General features: G+C 44.4%; 1 pseudogene; it reads right to left on the bottom strand.

Moving 5' to 3' along the window:
* Window positions 1-10,601: 10,601 nt before the first annotated feature.
* On the bottom strand, window positions 10,602-15,819 carry LOC123106187 (DNA (cytosine-5)-methyltransferase DRM2-like; annotated as a pseudogene).
* Window positions 15,820-17,320: the final 1,501 nt, after the last annotated feature.

Here is a 17,320-nt window from a genome sequence, read left to right as displayed (position 1 = left end):
ATGGACATTGGATGTCGTTGATAACGGGATCAGATCATTAGGAGAATGATGTGATGGACAAGACCCAATCCTAAGCCTAGCACAAAGATCGTGTAGTTCGTTTGCTAAAGCTTTTCTAATGTCAAGTATCATTTCCTTAGACCATGAGATTGTGCAACTCCCGGATACCGTAGAAGTGCTTTGGGTGTGCCAAACGTCACAACGTAACTGGGTGGCTATAAAGGTACACTACAGGTATCTCCGAAAGTGTCTGTTGGGTTGGCACGAATCGAGACTGGGATTTGTCACTCCGTGTAAACGGAGAGGTATCTCTGGGCCCACTCGGTAGGACATCATCATAATGTGCACAATGTGATCAAGGAGTTGATCATGGGATGATGTGTTACGGAACGAGTAAAGAGACTTGCCGGTAACGAGATTGAACAAGGTATCGGGATACCGACGATCAAATCTCGGGCAAGTATCGTACCGCTAGACAAAGCGAATTGAATACGGGATTGATTGAATCCTCGACATCGTGGTTCATCCGATGAGATCATCATGGAACATGTGGGAGCCAACATGGGTATCCAGATCCCGCTGTTGGTTATTGGCCGGAGAGGTGTCTCGGTCATGTCTGCATGGTTCCCGAACCCATAGGGTCTACACACTTAAGGTTCGATGACGCTAGGGTTATAGGGAATAGATATATGTGGTTAACGAATGTTGTTCGGAGTCCCGGATGAGATCCCGTACATCACGAGGAGTTCCGTAATGGTCCGGAGGTAAAGATTTATATATGGGAAGTCCTGTTTTGGTCACCGGAAAAGCTTCGGGTGCTATTGGTAACGTACCGGGACCACCGGGAGCGTCTCGGGGGTCCACTAGGTGGGGCTACCTACCCCAGAGGGCTGCGTGGGCCAAGTGTGAGAGGGGACCAGCCCCAGGTGGGCTGGTGCGCCCCCCCACCAGGGCCCAAGGCGAAGAGAGAAGGAAAAAGGGGGAAACCCTAGGCTCAGATGGGCCTAAGGCCCGCCTAGTGGTGCGCCCCCCCTCTCTCCCCCCTTGGCCGCCCCCCTAGATGGGATCTAGGGCTGGTCGCCACCCCTAGGGGTGGAAACCTAGGTGGGGGCGCAGCCCCTCCCTTTCCCCTATATATAGTGGGGTTTTGGGCTGCCATACACACGAGAACATCTCCTTCTTGGCGCAGCCCTACCCCTCTCCCTCCTCGTCTCTTGCGGTGCTTGGCGAAGCCCTGCTGGAGTACCACGTTCCTCCACCACCACTACGCCATCGTGCTGCTGCTGGATGGAGTCTTCCCCAACCTCTCCTTCTCCCCTTGTTGGATCAATGCGTAGGAGACGTCACCGGGTTGTACGTGTGTTGAACATGGAGGTGCCGTCCGTTTGGCACTAGGATCATCGGTGATTTGGATCACGACGAGTACGACTCCATCAACCCCGTTCACTTGAACGCTTCCGCTTAGCGATCTACAAGGGTATGTAGATGCACTCTCCTTCCCCTCGTTGCTAGATTACTCCATAGATTGATCTTGGTGATGCGTAGAAAATTTTGAATTTTTGCTACGTTCCCCAACAACACCGTCACCATGTCGTTGTGCTGCCGGAACTCATCTACTACTTCGCCCCTCTTGCTGGATCGAGAAGGCGAGGACGTCACCGAACCAAACGTGTGCAGAACTCGGAGGTGTCGTGCTTTCGGTACTTGGACCGGTCGGACGTGAAGACATACGGCTACATCAACCGCGTTGATATAATGCTTTCACGAACGGTCTACGAGGGTACGTAGACAACACCCCTCTCGTTGCTATGCATCACCATGATCTTGCGTGTGCGTAGGATTTTTTTTGAAATTACTACGTTCCCCAACATCATTATCAACCTTACATCTTTTGGTATTCACACTATGAATATGTGTAACATCACGTTCGAGATTAAATAAGAATAAACAATTGACCAGCGGGGCATGACCATAAAACATATCTCTCATATAAATAAAAAAACCATTATTCTCGGATTTAAATGATTAGCCATCTCGTATTAAACGAGATCCTGATACAATGTTCATGCTCAAAGCTGTCACTAAATAACAATTATTAAGGTTTAAAACTAATCCCATAGGTAAATGTAGAGGTAGCGTGCCGACAACGATCACATCGACCTTGGAACCATTTCCAACGCGCATCGTCACCTCGTCCTTCGCCAGTCTCCGCTTATTCCGCAGCTCCTGTTTTGAGTTACAAATATGAGCAACCGCACCGGTATCAAATACCCAGGATCTACTACGAGTACTGGTAAGGTACACATCAATAACATGTATATCACATATACCTTTGGTGTTGCCAGCCTTCTTGTCCGCTAAGTACTTTGGGCAGTCCCGCTTCCAGTGACCACTTCCCTTGCAATAAAAACACTCAGTCTCGGGCTTGGGTCCATTCTTTGCCTTCTTCCTGGCAGCTTGCTTACCGGGCGCAGCAACTCCCTTGCCGTCCTTCTTGAAGTTCTTTTTACCCTTGCCTTTCTTGAACTTAGTGGTTTTATTCACCATCAACACTTGATGTTCCTTTTTGATTTCCACCTCCGCTGATTTCAGCATTGAATATACCTCAGGAATGGACTTTTCCATCCCCTGCATATTGAAGTTCATCACAAAGCTTTTGTAGCTAGGTGGGAGCGACTGAAGGATTCTGTCAACGACCACATCATCCGGAAGATTAACTCCCAGCTGAGACAAGCGGTTGTGCAACCCAGACATTTTGAGTATGTGCTCGCTGATGGAACTATTCTCCTCCATCTTACAACTGTAGAACTTGTCGGAGACTTCATATCTCTCGACCCAGGCATGAGCTTGGAAAACCATTTTCAGCTCTTGGAACATTTCATATGCTCCGTGTTTCTCAAAACGCTTCTGGAGCCCCGGTTCTAAGTTGTAAAGCATGCCGCACTGAACCAGGGAGTAATCATCAGCACGGGACTGCCAAGCGTTCATAACGTCTTGGTTTCTTGGGGTGGTTCTTCACCTAGCGGTGCTTCAAGGACATATGCTTTCCTGGCAGCTATGAGGATGATCCTCAAGTTCCGGACCCAGTCCATATAGTTGCTACCATCGTCTTTCAGCTTGGTTTTCTCTAGGAACGCGTTGAAGTTGAGGACAACATTAGCGTGGGCCATTTGATCTACAAGACATATTGTAAAGATTTTAGACTAAGTTCATGATAATTAAGTTCATATAATCAAATTATTTAATGAACTCCCACTCAGATAGACATCCCTCTAGTCATCTAAGTGATACATGATCCGATTCAACTAGGCCGCGTCCGATCATCATGTGAGACGGACTAGTCATCATCGGTGAACATCTTCATGTTGATCGTATCTTCCATAAGACTCATGTTCGACCTTTCGGTCTTCCGTGTTCCGAGGCCATGTCTGTACATGCTAGGCTCGTCAAGTCAACCTAAGTGTTTTGCGTGTGTAAATCTGACTTACACCTGTTGTATCCGAACGTTAGAACCTATCACACCTGATCATCACGTGGTGCTTCGGAACAACAGACCTTAGCAATGGTGCACAGTTAGGGGGAACACTTACTTGAAATTATTGGGAGGGATCATCTTATTTATGCTATCGTCGTCTAAGCAAATAAGATGTAAAACATGATAAACATCACATGCAATCAAATAGTGACATGATATGGCCAATATCATTTTGCTCCTTTTGATCTCCATCTTCGGGGCGCCATGATCATCGTCGTCACTAGCATGACACCATGATCTCCATCATCGTGTCTTCATGAAGTTGTTTCGTCAACTATTACTTCTGCTACTATGGCTAACGGTTAGCGATAAAGTAAAGTAATTACATGACGTTTATGTTGACACGCAGGTCATAAATAAATTAAGACAACTCCTATGGCTCCTGCCGGTTGTCATATTCATCAACATGCAAGTCGTGATTCCTATTACAAAAACACGATCAATCTCATACATCACATATATCATTCATCACATCCTTTTGGCCATATCACATAACATGGGACATGCTGCAAAAACAAGTTAGACGTCCTCTAATTGTTGTTGCAAGTTTTTACGTGGCTGCTATAGGTTTCTAGCAAGAACGTTTCTTACCTATGCCAAAACCACAACGTGATATGCCAATTTCTATTTACCCTTCATAAGGACCCTTTTCATCGAATCCGACCCGACTAAAGTGGGAGAGACAGACACCCGCTAGCCACCTTATGCAACTAGTGCATGTCAGTCGGTGGAACTAGTCTCATGCAAGCGTACGTGTAAGTTCGGTCCGGGCCGCTTCATCCCACGATGCCGCCGAATCAAGATAAGACTAGTAACGGCAAGTAAATTGACAAACTCGACACCCACAACAACTTGTGTTCTACTCGTGCATAGAAACTACGCATAAACCTGGCTCTGATACCACTGTTGGGGATCGTAGTAGAAATTTAAAATTTTCTACGGATCACCAAGATCAATCTATGGAGTCATCTAGCAACGAGAGGGAGAGGAGTGCATCTACATACCCTTGTAGATCGCGAGCGGAAGCGTTCAAGAGAACGGGGATGATGGAGTCGTACTCGTGGTGATCCAAATCACCGAAGATCCTAGCGCCGAGCGGACGGCACCTCCGCGTTCAACACACGTACGGAGTGAGGACGTCTCTCGCGCCTTGATCCAGCAAGGAGGAGGGAGAGCTTGAGGAAGAGGGCTCCAACAGCAGCACAACGGCGTGGTGGTGGTGAAGCAGCAGTACTCCGGCAGGGCTTCGCCAAGCTCTTACGGAGGAGGAGAGGTGTTGGGGAGGGGAGGGGCTGCGCCTTGGATGTTGTGTGCAGCCCTCCCCTTGCCCCTCTATATATAGGGGAAGGAGGAAGGGGGCCATCCCCCTCTAGATGAGATCTAGAGGGGGGGGGGCGGCCAAGGGGAGGGGGCTTGCCCCCCAAGCAAGGGGGGCGGCCCCCTCAGGGTTTCCCCCCAAACCCTAGGCGCATGGGCCCATGGGGGGATGCGCCTAGTCCATGTAGGGCTGGTTCCCTTTCCTCTACGGCCCATTAGGCCCTCCAAGAGAGGTGGCCCCTCCCGGTGGACCCCCGGAACCCCTCCGGTGACCCCGGTACAATACCGATATGCCCCCGAACCTTTCCGGTGACCGTATGACAACTTCCTACATATAAATCTTCACCTCCGGACCATTCCGGAACTCCTCATGACGTCCGGGATCTCATCTGGGACTCCGAACAATATTCAGTAATCACATACAAGTCTTTGTAATAACCCTAGCGTCATCGAACCTTAAGTGTGTAGACCCTACGGGTTCGGGAACCATGCAGACATGACCGGGACAACTCTCCGGCCAATAACCAACAGCGGGATAACCCATGTTGGCTCCCACATGTTCCACAATGATCTCATCGGATGAACCACGATGTCGAGGATTCAAGCAATCCCGTATACAATTCCCTTTGTCAATCGGTACGTTACTTGCCCGAGATTCAATCGTCGGTATCCCAATACCTCGTTCAATCTCGTTACCGGCAAGTCACTTTACTCGTGCCATAATGCATGATCCCGTGACCAACTACTTAGTCACACCGAGCTCATTATGATGATGCATTACCGAGTGGGCCCAGAGATACCTCTCCGTCATACGGAGTGACAAATCCCAGTCTCGATTCATGCCAACCCAACAGACACTTTCGGAGATACCTGTAGTGCACCTTTATAGTCACCCAGTTACGGTTTGACGTTTGGTACACCCAAAGCACTCCTACGGTATCCGGGAGTTGCACTATCTCATGGTCTAAGGAAATGATACTTGACATTCAGAAAAGCTCTAGCAGACGAACTACACGATCTTGTGCTATGCTTAGGATTGGGTCTTGTCCATCACATCATTCTCCTGATGATGTGATCCCGTTATCAATGACATCCAATGTCCATGGTCAGGAAACCGTAACCATCTATTGATCAACGAGCTAGTCAACTAGAGGCTCACTAGGGACATGTTGTAGTCTATGTATTCACACATGTATTACGATTTCCGGATAACACAATTATAGCATGAACAATAGACAATTATCATGAACAAGGAAATATAATAATAACCATTTTATTATTGCCTCTAGGGCATATTTCCAACAACATGTTGGCTCTCTGGCTCTCCCCTCTCTACCGACAGGCGGCAACTCCAGTCCTCCCGGTGAGGCCGTTGATCCCCTCTGCTTGGGCGGTGAGACCCTCTGCTTTGGTATCATATGCTTGTAGTTAGAGTTTGAGCTGATGTGTTATTAGGCAGTGTTTTGCGTGGCAATGATGGGGCCGTGAAGAAATAAGTCTCCCCTTGGGCGGTAATGTAGGGTTTATCGACGTCGTGGTGGAGTTTGTGAAGATCGCTTTGTAGACTCACATATATCCATTCGACGTGCCACATAAACAAGGGCTCCCATATTCGTGCCGATCATCTTTGTAGACTCACAAGTGTATGGGCAATGGTGCATGCCGGGATTATGCATGGTTTACCTCTCAGGGACGATTTTTTTGGCACCGCTAAATGCAGGCATAATGTGTGCGCTCTTAATAATAAGGGCTGCATTTTGATGTGTGAGAATAATGGCCATCTTACTTAATTCACTTCACATGATGCACCATTAGCAATTCTATGTCACTGCTTTTTTTTCATAGCATTATTTTCCAGAAATTACTAGTGCATTTAAACAATATTCTCAAAAAAACAATTATCATTTTGTAGCAACTTATAATTTCAACTCGTAGCAACTTAGAACATCATCCTAAGGGAAATACCCTTTGGTTCCTGGGTGTATATACACTTTACATGTGAATTTTTTTTATTAAAAAGTTAAAAAAGATTTGATTTTTTCAGAACAAACTTGACTTTCTTTTGCACTAGTATTTTTTTCACGAATAAAAAACCTACGTTGACTTCGGGGGGAAAACAAAAAATTAGTGCTTTTATAGGTCACTATGCACACTATTTCAGCCAAAAAATTTAAATGAAGTCAACGTGGTTTTTCCTTTTTTGTGGAATTTTTTACAAGTACAATAGAAGGTCAAGTTTATTTCAAAAATATTTTCAGTATTTTTTATTTTTATGTAATTACTATTTTTTTCCCATATAGGGTGTATACACACACAGAGACCAAAAAGTTCCTGTCCATCATCCTAACTAGTACTACTAACGGTTTGCTTGCGTCTCTCAGTGATTTTCCATTACACATCCATTTCCTTATAGCATTGTACCAGCCCATTCATACTGAACATGACGAGAGACCTTGCAACCACTCATACTGAGTCACTTAGCATCCCGCAAAAAAAAAAGTCAATCGGCGAGTGAGACTGGCTCGTGGGACCCAATTTGGGCACGAGCAGAAGATAACCCTAGCAGCAGCAGCGACAGGCGAAGAAGAGTGACTAGACAACAGCATTCACAGGCCGAAGAAGTTTGCTGACGTGATGGCACACACAGCAGATTAACACAAGAACTATCGTGAGGAGGTGGCAATGTTTTATTCCAGGTTCAGGTTCAGAGCATGACGGCTCAGGATCTACCTACATCAGCTGATTCCCCACGGGACGGGGTCGACGGCGAAATGCAGCTCCAGGCATCTCTCGGCGACCAGATGAAAATTGGATGCCAGCATCTGCATCTCACAGGGAAAACACAAAGAAATTAAATCAAGCCACGACACAACCAAGCATAGCACTTAATGTACATTTTTCTTGCTTCTGCAAGGAGTTTCAGTTTCAGAGTATTTTTTAGCTCGGTATCTTGTGATCTTAGGTCACTAATCGTCATCATTGTGCATGCCTAGCTTGAGCTTGTTTCCAATGCTGTAGGTAAGAGTAACTAAGATATCCCAATTTTTTCTCTATCAGAAAAAAAAAGATATCCCAGTTTTCGGAGCAATTATTTACTGGACTGAAGATGGAACGGTCTATTTTCAGAGCTCCAGGAAAGAAAGTACTACGACAGGTTCCGAGCTGAAGGTATAAATAATCCGATTCCATTGGGTGTGGATGACCCAACTTACTGAACTCGAACTGAACTTGCCGAAAAGTAACGAAAGTTTTCCGAGCACTTTTACTTTTGTTACTATACCTTATTATTGTCTTGTCCTTGATGAAAATCAAGGTTCCCCTTTCATTCAAAAAAGAATTTACCAAGTCCCAGATTTCTATGGATGCAAGTGCAGAAACATTACATCCTTGTAAGCCGTGCTCCCCTTGAATAATTTGAAGCCGTCAGCTGTTAAAAACAAGAGAAAGGTCGTAGTAATCAGCCCTGGTGATTAGTGAAGATGTCCCTCATTTATCTTTGCTCTACAATCTAAATGCTTTAGGATTCTCAAATGGAACAGAAACAAAATGTAGTGAAAACTAAAATAGCGACAGCGTGACTGTACATACTGTCCACACGATCCTGGCAAAAAATATCATCAGGAATTGTTCTCTCAGACCAACATGGACAAACTATGCAGAGGAATGCTTGTGCAAGTTATAAGTTGTCAAGCAAATCAAGATAGAAGGTGTGGTCGATCAAGTGCGGTGGAGATTCAGAGTCGTATCAGCAATATGACGGCAGAAGCACAAGAAACCCGTTTTGCCGTACCTGAGGTTGCGTGCACTGTATCCTCCACTGCCTTGTGGGACCTTGCACCACCCACTCATCAATTAGTCAGTGAGTGAGACTGCCCCGTGGGTCCCAATTTGGACACGAGCAGAAGACAACCCCAGCAGTGTCAGGGGAAGAACACATGCTACTACAAGCAGCTGCATTCAGAGGCCGAAGATGTATACTGAGGTGGCGCACACAGCACATTAACACAAGAACTCAACATCAGCTACGGCTCAGGATCTATCTTTCAGATGTGGCAAAGTTCAGTAAAACAAAGAGTTTGTGACGAGAGCTGTATCGACGAACATGGTTGGGCACTCGCGAGTCGCGGCACAGTCATGTTTCAGTGTTTCAGTTAGAGCATCTCTTGCTGTCCGCTAGAGCAGTGTGTAGAGTTCCAGTTTCAGAGTTGGACTTGGTGCCTCCTCATTTTAGGTACTATTCATCTAAGCAGTATGTAAAAGTAACTAATAGATACCAGGTTTCAGAGCAACTATTTACTGAGCTGAAGGTATGGATGGTCTAATTTCAGAGCAACAGATTGTAGGGTATGAATGATCCAGTAATTTACTCAACTGAAGTCACACAGAAGCGAAGCCGTTTTAGTGAAGATGTCCATCATCTATCTTTGCTCTACAATCTAAATGCTCTAGGGATTCTGAACTGGAACAGAAACAAAACGTAGTGAAAACTTACGCGATGGAAAACAGGCAACGACAGCGTGACTGTACATATTGTCCCTACGATCCAGACAACAACCTGATTTGAAATACAGAATTAGGATTGGTTCTTTCAGACCAAGGAAAAATTATACAGGGGCATTTCTGTCCAGATTATAAGTTGTCAAGCAGATCAAGATAGAGGGTGCAGTCAAGTGCAGTGGAGATTCAGAGTCATATCAGCAATATGATGGCAGAAGCAAAAGAAACCCGTTTTCGTCATACCTGAGATTGCCTGCACTGTAATGGCTCCAGGCATCTCTCCACGTCCAGACCTTCGATGCCCACATCTGCATCAACTTCACAAGTCAAACACAATGAAATTATATTCAGATAGAACTTGATTAGGCATCCGCGACACAATCAGGCATAGTGCTTGCTGTTCAGTATTCTTGCTGTCAGCTAGAGCAAATGGGCAGAGTGTTTCAGATTTTAGCTAACTAATCATCATCATTATTCTGTGAGCCTAGCCTAGCTTGAGCTTGAGCTTCAGGTTTTGCAATGCAGTAGGTAAAGGTAACCAAGATGAGAGAGATCCCCAGTTTCCAGAGCAATTATTTACTAAACTGACGGTATGACTGAATGATTCAGTTTTAGAGGAACTATTTTCAGAGCCCCAAGAAAGTAACCACAGCAAGTTCTAGTGTATCGAACTAAGGATGATCTAGCAATTTACTGCACTCTTGTTAGTCTCTTAGTATTATCTGATCCTTGATAAAAACAAAAATTCCCCATCAAAATCCATCCAAAACAGAATTTACCAACACCGAAATTTCTATGGATACAAGTGCAGAAACCTTACATCCTTGTACGCCGCACACTCCTTGAATAATTTGAAGTCGTCAACTGTAGAAAACAAGAAGAGGTAGTAACCAGCCTTGGTGATTGCTGAAGATCTTTCTCCATACTTCTAGCTTTGCTCTGCATCTGGATGGTTTAGGGATTCTGAAAAGCAACAGAAACAAAATGTAGTGAAAACTTACTTGATGGAAAACGGATAACAGCATCGTGACTGTGCATATTGTCCATATGATCCAGACAACAACCTGATTTGAAATATAACATAGGATTTGCTTTTTCAGACCAAGGACAAACTATGCAGGGGAATGTTTGTGCAAATTACAAGTTGTCAAGAAGATCAAGGTAGAAAGTGCAGTCATGTGCAATTACTCCCTGCCTGTACAAAAGTAGGCTCTGGAAGATTTGAAGGGGGCTGCAATAGTGCTTTTCCAAATAAAGATGAACAGGCCATAAATTAGTTAGCAACAATAGATCATACAGCTAAATGTTAATGTGATCTTTCTCCCCAATAAACATCCTCCACATCAACTCAATGTTTAAACACAGATCGGTTACAGTTCCTAGATATAAGCATTAAACGATAGCATAGGTACTACAGCGATTAGGCTACATGTTCGCCATAGCCGACTTGACGGAATTCAAGATCCTAAAGTAGTCATAGAACAAAGATGAGTGCTCGCCCTCCAAGCCATCACGATGGTGCCGGTTGCTTCCGGCAAGATTGTTACATGGGCTGCCCCCAATCACCAAGTCGAAGCCGCCAAATCTACTAACATATGATGCAATTTCATCATCCTTGAGGGATTTCACATCAGCTATCTCAATCAACGTGCCTGTCTGGGTTTGATCCCACCAACTCCTCAAAATCTTCCTATTAGCTTTGCATATCTCAACAGAAACTACTGCCCTGTGGATCCCAAGCTTGTGCAAGGCGACCTCTCCTCCTCCGATGCCAGTGAACAAGGATAGCACAGTAATACCATTGGGAAACATGTCCCTCAGCACTGACAAGTGGTAAGCGACCGTGTCGACTTGGAATGAGTTGCCGAGAGACTTGTATCTCTGTGTCTTGCCGAAGCCTCTTGTGTGGTCCTTTGGGAAACCAAGAAGATACTCCATCTCATGAGGTTCCAATGGAGCAGCTTTGTCTTTGCCAACCCAAACAAGGTTCCATTTTGAGCACTGATGCCTGACATATTTCTGTACACTTTGAGGTGGTGGATTGCCTGAGCTTGAAAGTTTCTGCTGGATCCGTTCTGTCACCGGTGCACTCGCCGTACATGTTTGCAAGCAATTGAAGTGCGTTCTCTGGTCCCAGGATGGCCACCACTTCTTGTAATGAGGGAATGCCTCAAAAATTGTCTTTGGAGGCAGAGGGAGAAGCGGTGATCTTTTCTCGGTTGGCAAATTGTGGATATATCCCCTTTTCCTGGCAGCTGCACACAGATGAAGAGAATCCACAAACTCAGGCTGGATGTCAAACAGAAATTTTGTAATTTTTGCCCATACACCTTTTGGAGCTCTGGCCACATTTCATAGTAGAAATAAGGTGGTCCGGTAGCCAGTTCAGGAAGCACTCGGGTCATTGATGGTCCCCTATAACCAGGAAGGTTAAACCCAACCATTGGGTTTGGGAGAGGCATTGATTCCTCATCGCTGCCATCCGAGGAAGGTCATTTGCCTTGTGCTCCACCTCCATATCGCTTCCTCTTTTTCTTGCTCTCTTCAATCAATCTTGCCCTCTTTCTCCCTCCAAAGGAATCGAAGCATCTAGCTGTAACCTGCCAATGTACACAGATTCCAGTGTCCTTCATCAAATTAAAAGAGCGAAACCACTTTCCTGTTCGAATGTGCACCAAACCACAAGATACCTGATGGTCAGATAAGTTTCTAGAGTGACAAACTTCTGTAACCTGTGATGCACTAATCGAGTCGACCAATACAGAGAGATCAGCATCCACACCTAGGAAAAATTTCAAACAGAAGTATATAGCATAAGGTGGTGCCTTTTCCATGAAGAAAGAATGACGGTCAAACAGAGGCATACCACATATCGTAATGGCCATGTTTGCTTCATCTTCAGAAAAGCCCATGTCTCGCAATGAGTTGATCTTCTCGTCCTTGTCTGACATCTCTCGTAGAAACTCCTGCACAAAGGTACGACAAAAGCCGAGATTAGATGTCAGCTCTAACAGGTAGATGTTGCTTTCCTGAGGTTGGTCTTGGAGGGCAGTTTGATGCAACTAATTAATGTGGTAAGTGATGTTCTTTTCCAGCATTATGATCATTTTCAAATAATTTGCTTGTGGCAAAATAAATCCACAAATTGTAAGACTTGTTACTGATTTTCAAATGCATACGAACTGAAGAGAAAACAAGTGGTGTCTAACAGAAATTAATTTTCTGATTCATGAAATTCACAAAGAAGCAGGATAATAATACACTCAGTTTCTACTGTTTTCCAGTTTGTTTGATTACTCTGCGGGAGGTATTGTCTAACGTTATTAAACTCACTTCTTATATTACTCTCTTATAGGAAAAAAAAACTTTAACATGGTGAAAATTCTATGTAGAAAAATCAAGTGCTCAAACTTCACAATACAATACTACACTGATGAAAGCTCAAAACAGTAAGAATTCTTTGCTGCTGAACTGGAGATAAGAAATCATTTACCTCATAACCAGAATCATCAGAGCTTGACTCTCTACCACCAGTATCATCATCACCATCCCACTTCTCAAAATCAAGATCATCATCATCTTCAACAATAGTGGGGTTGCAGCCAGAAGTAGAGTGATTGCCCACTGCATCATCATCATCACCTAGTGCCTGCATTTCACATCTCAATTGGAATAAACGATCCTTGCCATGAATCAAGAGCAGTACAGAATAAATTCAGTAATAAAGCAAATGGATAAATAGTCAAATACCTTGTACGTGAGGAGTAGCTCGAGCAGCGCATCTGCATCACTATGTCCTGAAATCAGAAGGCGTTAAAAAAAGGTACAAACACAAACAGGATAAATAAAATGGAACTGATTACTTCTATATTACCAATCTCCTTGATACTCCTCACGACCATCTCTTTTGGGAAGCCCATTGCCACATATCCCTCAATCAAAGAAGTAGGCGGCGCTTCCCCGTTGAATCACCCATTGGAACTCTTTAGGCAGTTACACGAACAAATATCACACCATGACCATAATTATAACAAATCATGGATAGCTCTTGTGCTGAAATACAAAATTTATATCTGACTTACGAGTGTGGATGGGCCAGGAGCATCGAAGTTCCTCATCGCCGGAGCCAATGAGGGCTCAGCCTCACCATCACTGTCCCAGTCAAACTTATCACTATCATCACTATTACTGGTCCAGTCCTGTGACATGAGTTAAGCACAACTCGATTAATATTGAAAGCAAACCACCAGAAAAGCAATTATAGAGAATAAATTGATGCGAGAGAATAATAATTTTATTATGCCACAAGTCCACAACAGCCACAAGATATCACAATTGAAATCTCCGCCATGAAATCAGTACAACTACATTTGACTCTAGAGTTTAGAATGCATCGAAAGGGAAGAAGAAAAAACCATTTTTTTATTGAACAAAGTCCCCTCAACCACAGTCACAAGAAGAAATTAAGCTAATGCCCAGAAAATATACATCAGTGCAACTAGAAACAGTCTGATTTGTAGTTTTGGGGATGCCTAACTAACCGAAGTATGCTATGTTTCAGATACTGGGAAGGATAGTTCGCTGGGCAGTATGACACAACATGCATAGTATTTACAAATCATGATGGAGTAAACTAAAGTGATCAAGTAGGCAATTCTAAAAAGGTGAGCAGATTGACCAGGATTGACCATTATCATGCCTAGAGTAAGATTAACTAAACAAGCACTACTGCAGTACCATTTTATGATGCTTTTACCAAATGGATAAACAACGGTGTTTGCAGTCCAAATGAACCGCGCAGATGCATGAGCTGAAGCGCTGGACAAGTACGATTTTTCTTCATTTTACCATATAGGTGGATCACGGCAACATAAATTAAAACAACAGAATCCCGGCAATAAAGAGTGTCAACCTGGTAATGCTATGGTTGATCACAAGACTGTCAATTCGTCAACATGAACATGATATGAAACAAGAGATAATGCATGCGACAGTCGTAATTCGGAACACGAAATCAGCAGCCTCATTCAACTCTAGGGTCCAGAATGCATCAGATAAATCAAAAGAACATATATATTAGAGCAAATAGACTGTAAAAAAAGATTCAGATGAGAGCTCCCAACAAAGAAGGTGTTTAGCTTGTGGTGCTATCTCTGCTATAAAGACCTGTATTTTGGACAAACTAGTACAAGCAACGGTGGATTGGATACATGAACAATGTGGGAAAATGCAGATAAGGACTAACAACAGATCGAGGAGTTAACCAACCGATGCAAGATGGAGTCTGGTCTCCTATATATATGGCGGATCCTATTCTAGTGTCTGGAACGCATCAAGGAACTTGTTTTCTTTCGATCGGACAAACAACAAAAAAGCCCGTATGCAAAACAGAGTCGTGGACAGAGATACAAGTCATCAAGAATACCAAACGCAAGGGCTCTCATAAACTAAAACAGCAGGACCCCGGCCGGTATTAGACAGTATCCACCTGTTGATGCTGTTGCCTGATCAAAAGTGTGTCAATGTGTCAACATGAACAGCATGTGAAACAAAAGACCATGTGACAGTCATCCGCGAAATCAACAGAGTCTCGTTGAACGCTACGGACCAGAATGCATCCAGTAAAATCAAAAGAACATTCGATATATATTAGACAGAATGGACCCTTAGGAAGAAAAAAAAAGCCAGATGAGAGCTCTCTACAAACAAATAAGGTGTTTATCCTGTGGTGCTACCTCTACTACAATTGTCAGTATCTTGACAGACAAGTGCAGCATCCCATCCTGATGCATAGCAACTTAGCAAGTGTGTGAGGCAAAATGCAGACAAGTTGAGGTGAACTGCTGACCACACGCTGTGAGGAACAGATCGAGGAGCCAATGCAGCATCAAATCCAGTTACTGCTAAGTGGCAAGGCCGACCCATTCTACTACTACCTGTAACTGTAACACATCGAGGAAGGGGGGAAGAAAAAACCCCAAAAACCCCATCCATATGCAGAACCAAATCGCGCACGCACGGAGAGAGAGAGAGAGAGCTACGCCGACAACAGCAGACAAACACGAGAGATTTTCCCCCTGCATCGGAACGGAGGGTCTGTACGGTCGAGCGGCAGGAGAAAAAGGGGAGCCTTTGACGAAATTTCGTACGGACGCTGCGCGCAGAGGAATCGCTCGCTGAAGATAACAATCCCCGCTCCGCTCAGGAGGCACTACTAGCAACGATTTCTCCCAAAAACTTTGAATCGGAGTGGCTGTGAAATCGAAGAGAAGGGGAGGAAGGAGGGGTATCCCACCGCCATTGTTGGTGCCGGAAGCAGAGGCCCCCCCCTCCGTCTATCTCCCTGCCGCGGGGAGGAGGAGGAAGAAGAGGACGAGAGCTCGAGGAGTAGCGCGGGCAGAGGCGGCGGCCGAGGAGGAGCAGATCGCGACGGCGGCGGCGGCGGGCTCGTCCGGCCCTCGCTGCTCGGACGAGGAGGGGGGGGGGGGGGGGGGACCGGAGGAGTGTGCCGCGGCGTGTATGCGGGCGCGTGGTTTGTAGCCGAAAGAAGGAACGGGCACCCGCGGGCGGGAATGTGCCTCCGACATGTGGGCCGTGATCGGGTGCTTCCTCTGTTTGCATGGGATGTGCGGCCGCACACAAAACTGGCCGCACAGTTTTGTGCGCAGCGCACATTCCAATAATGAAGGGGGAGAAAAAAAAGAGGTGTGAATGGAAGAAAACGTGTGTGGATAGAGTATTGATGATATAATAACGTTGCTAGGTTAGGGTTGGCGCAAACTGCAAAGGTTAGGGTTGGCGCACATCCCAATAATGAAGGAGAAGAAAAAAAATGTGTGAATGGAAGAAGGTGTGTGAATATATTGATGGTTGTAATAACATTGCTAGGTTGGTGCAAAGGTTGGGCATAACACCTCGTGTTGTGACTTTTTGGCCCATATTAATGTTGATTGTGCAAAAAATAATATGCATTTATTAACTTACCAAACAAAACATAATTTTATATTGTTAAAAAGATGTAGTTTGGATACATCCTCCGCTTCAAGTCGTTACAAACACAACTTAACGGGTGTCTTTCAGAGCACAAATTAAGATTACGGTGATCATGATCACAAGCATGTGGTTGTAAGAATCAAGTCCTCAAACACATGCGTGTTCTTTATTATATAAACTAGATGACACCCCGCGCGTTGCGGCGGGAATTTATAGAAAACAACTATAATATGAAAATATTAAGATGAAGCAATCTCTTAATCTAAAAGGTAATATAGTTATAGAAAAATATGTAGGTTTAGAATCACAAACATTAAGACCTCATGTTTTATTATTTTCTGCTGGCAATGGGCAAAGTATTAGCAAGTAGAAACTACCAACTACCTAAGCATAAGAATATCATGCATGAACTACACAAAGTAGTACTCCCTCCGTAAACTAATATAAGAGTGTTTAGAATACTAAAGTAGTGATCTAAACGCTCTTATATTAGTTTACAGAGGGAGTACTTTCCTAGAGGCTGTGTTTGTTGATGCTTCACGGGTGTAGTAATGCAAGATTGTTGAGTATGCGAGTAACTTTTGCAATAATATGTTACTGGTCATCATTGTAACTAATGCGGTGATTTAACAGAGCTATCAAGATTCAAGAGAGGCAAAAGCATTTACATTAGTCCTGTCACTATTTCTAAAGGCGTATAAAAGTGCTAAGGCGGATTTTGGCCTTCAACTAATGGTGTCACTCAAAATGAAGTTTACATTTTTGGAGAAAAATTTAAAACATATATAATCCAGACTACATATATGTAGGTGCACAAATGACTGAAGCTGCTCCACTGCAGAAACGTCTGACAAACAACATCGTATGGCAGCAGAAAAAAATCAATACTGCATGAGTGTATAAAAACCGATCATATAAATAGGGTTAGTGTATAGTTACACCATTGCAAATAGGTGTACCAATCTAGCACTGCTAGCT

This window comes from Triticum aestivum, chromosome 5A, assembly GCF_018294505.1.
Source record: "Triticum aestivum cultivar Chinese Spring chromosome 5A, IWGSC CS RefSeq v2.1, whole genome shotgun sequence".
Classification (NCBI taxonomy): domain Eukaryota; kingdom Viridiplantae; phylum Streptophyta; class Magnoliopsida; order Poales; family Poaceae; genus Triticum; species Triticum aestivum.
This window is presented reverse-complemented; position numbering and strand designations above follow the sequence as displayed.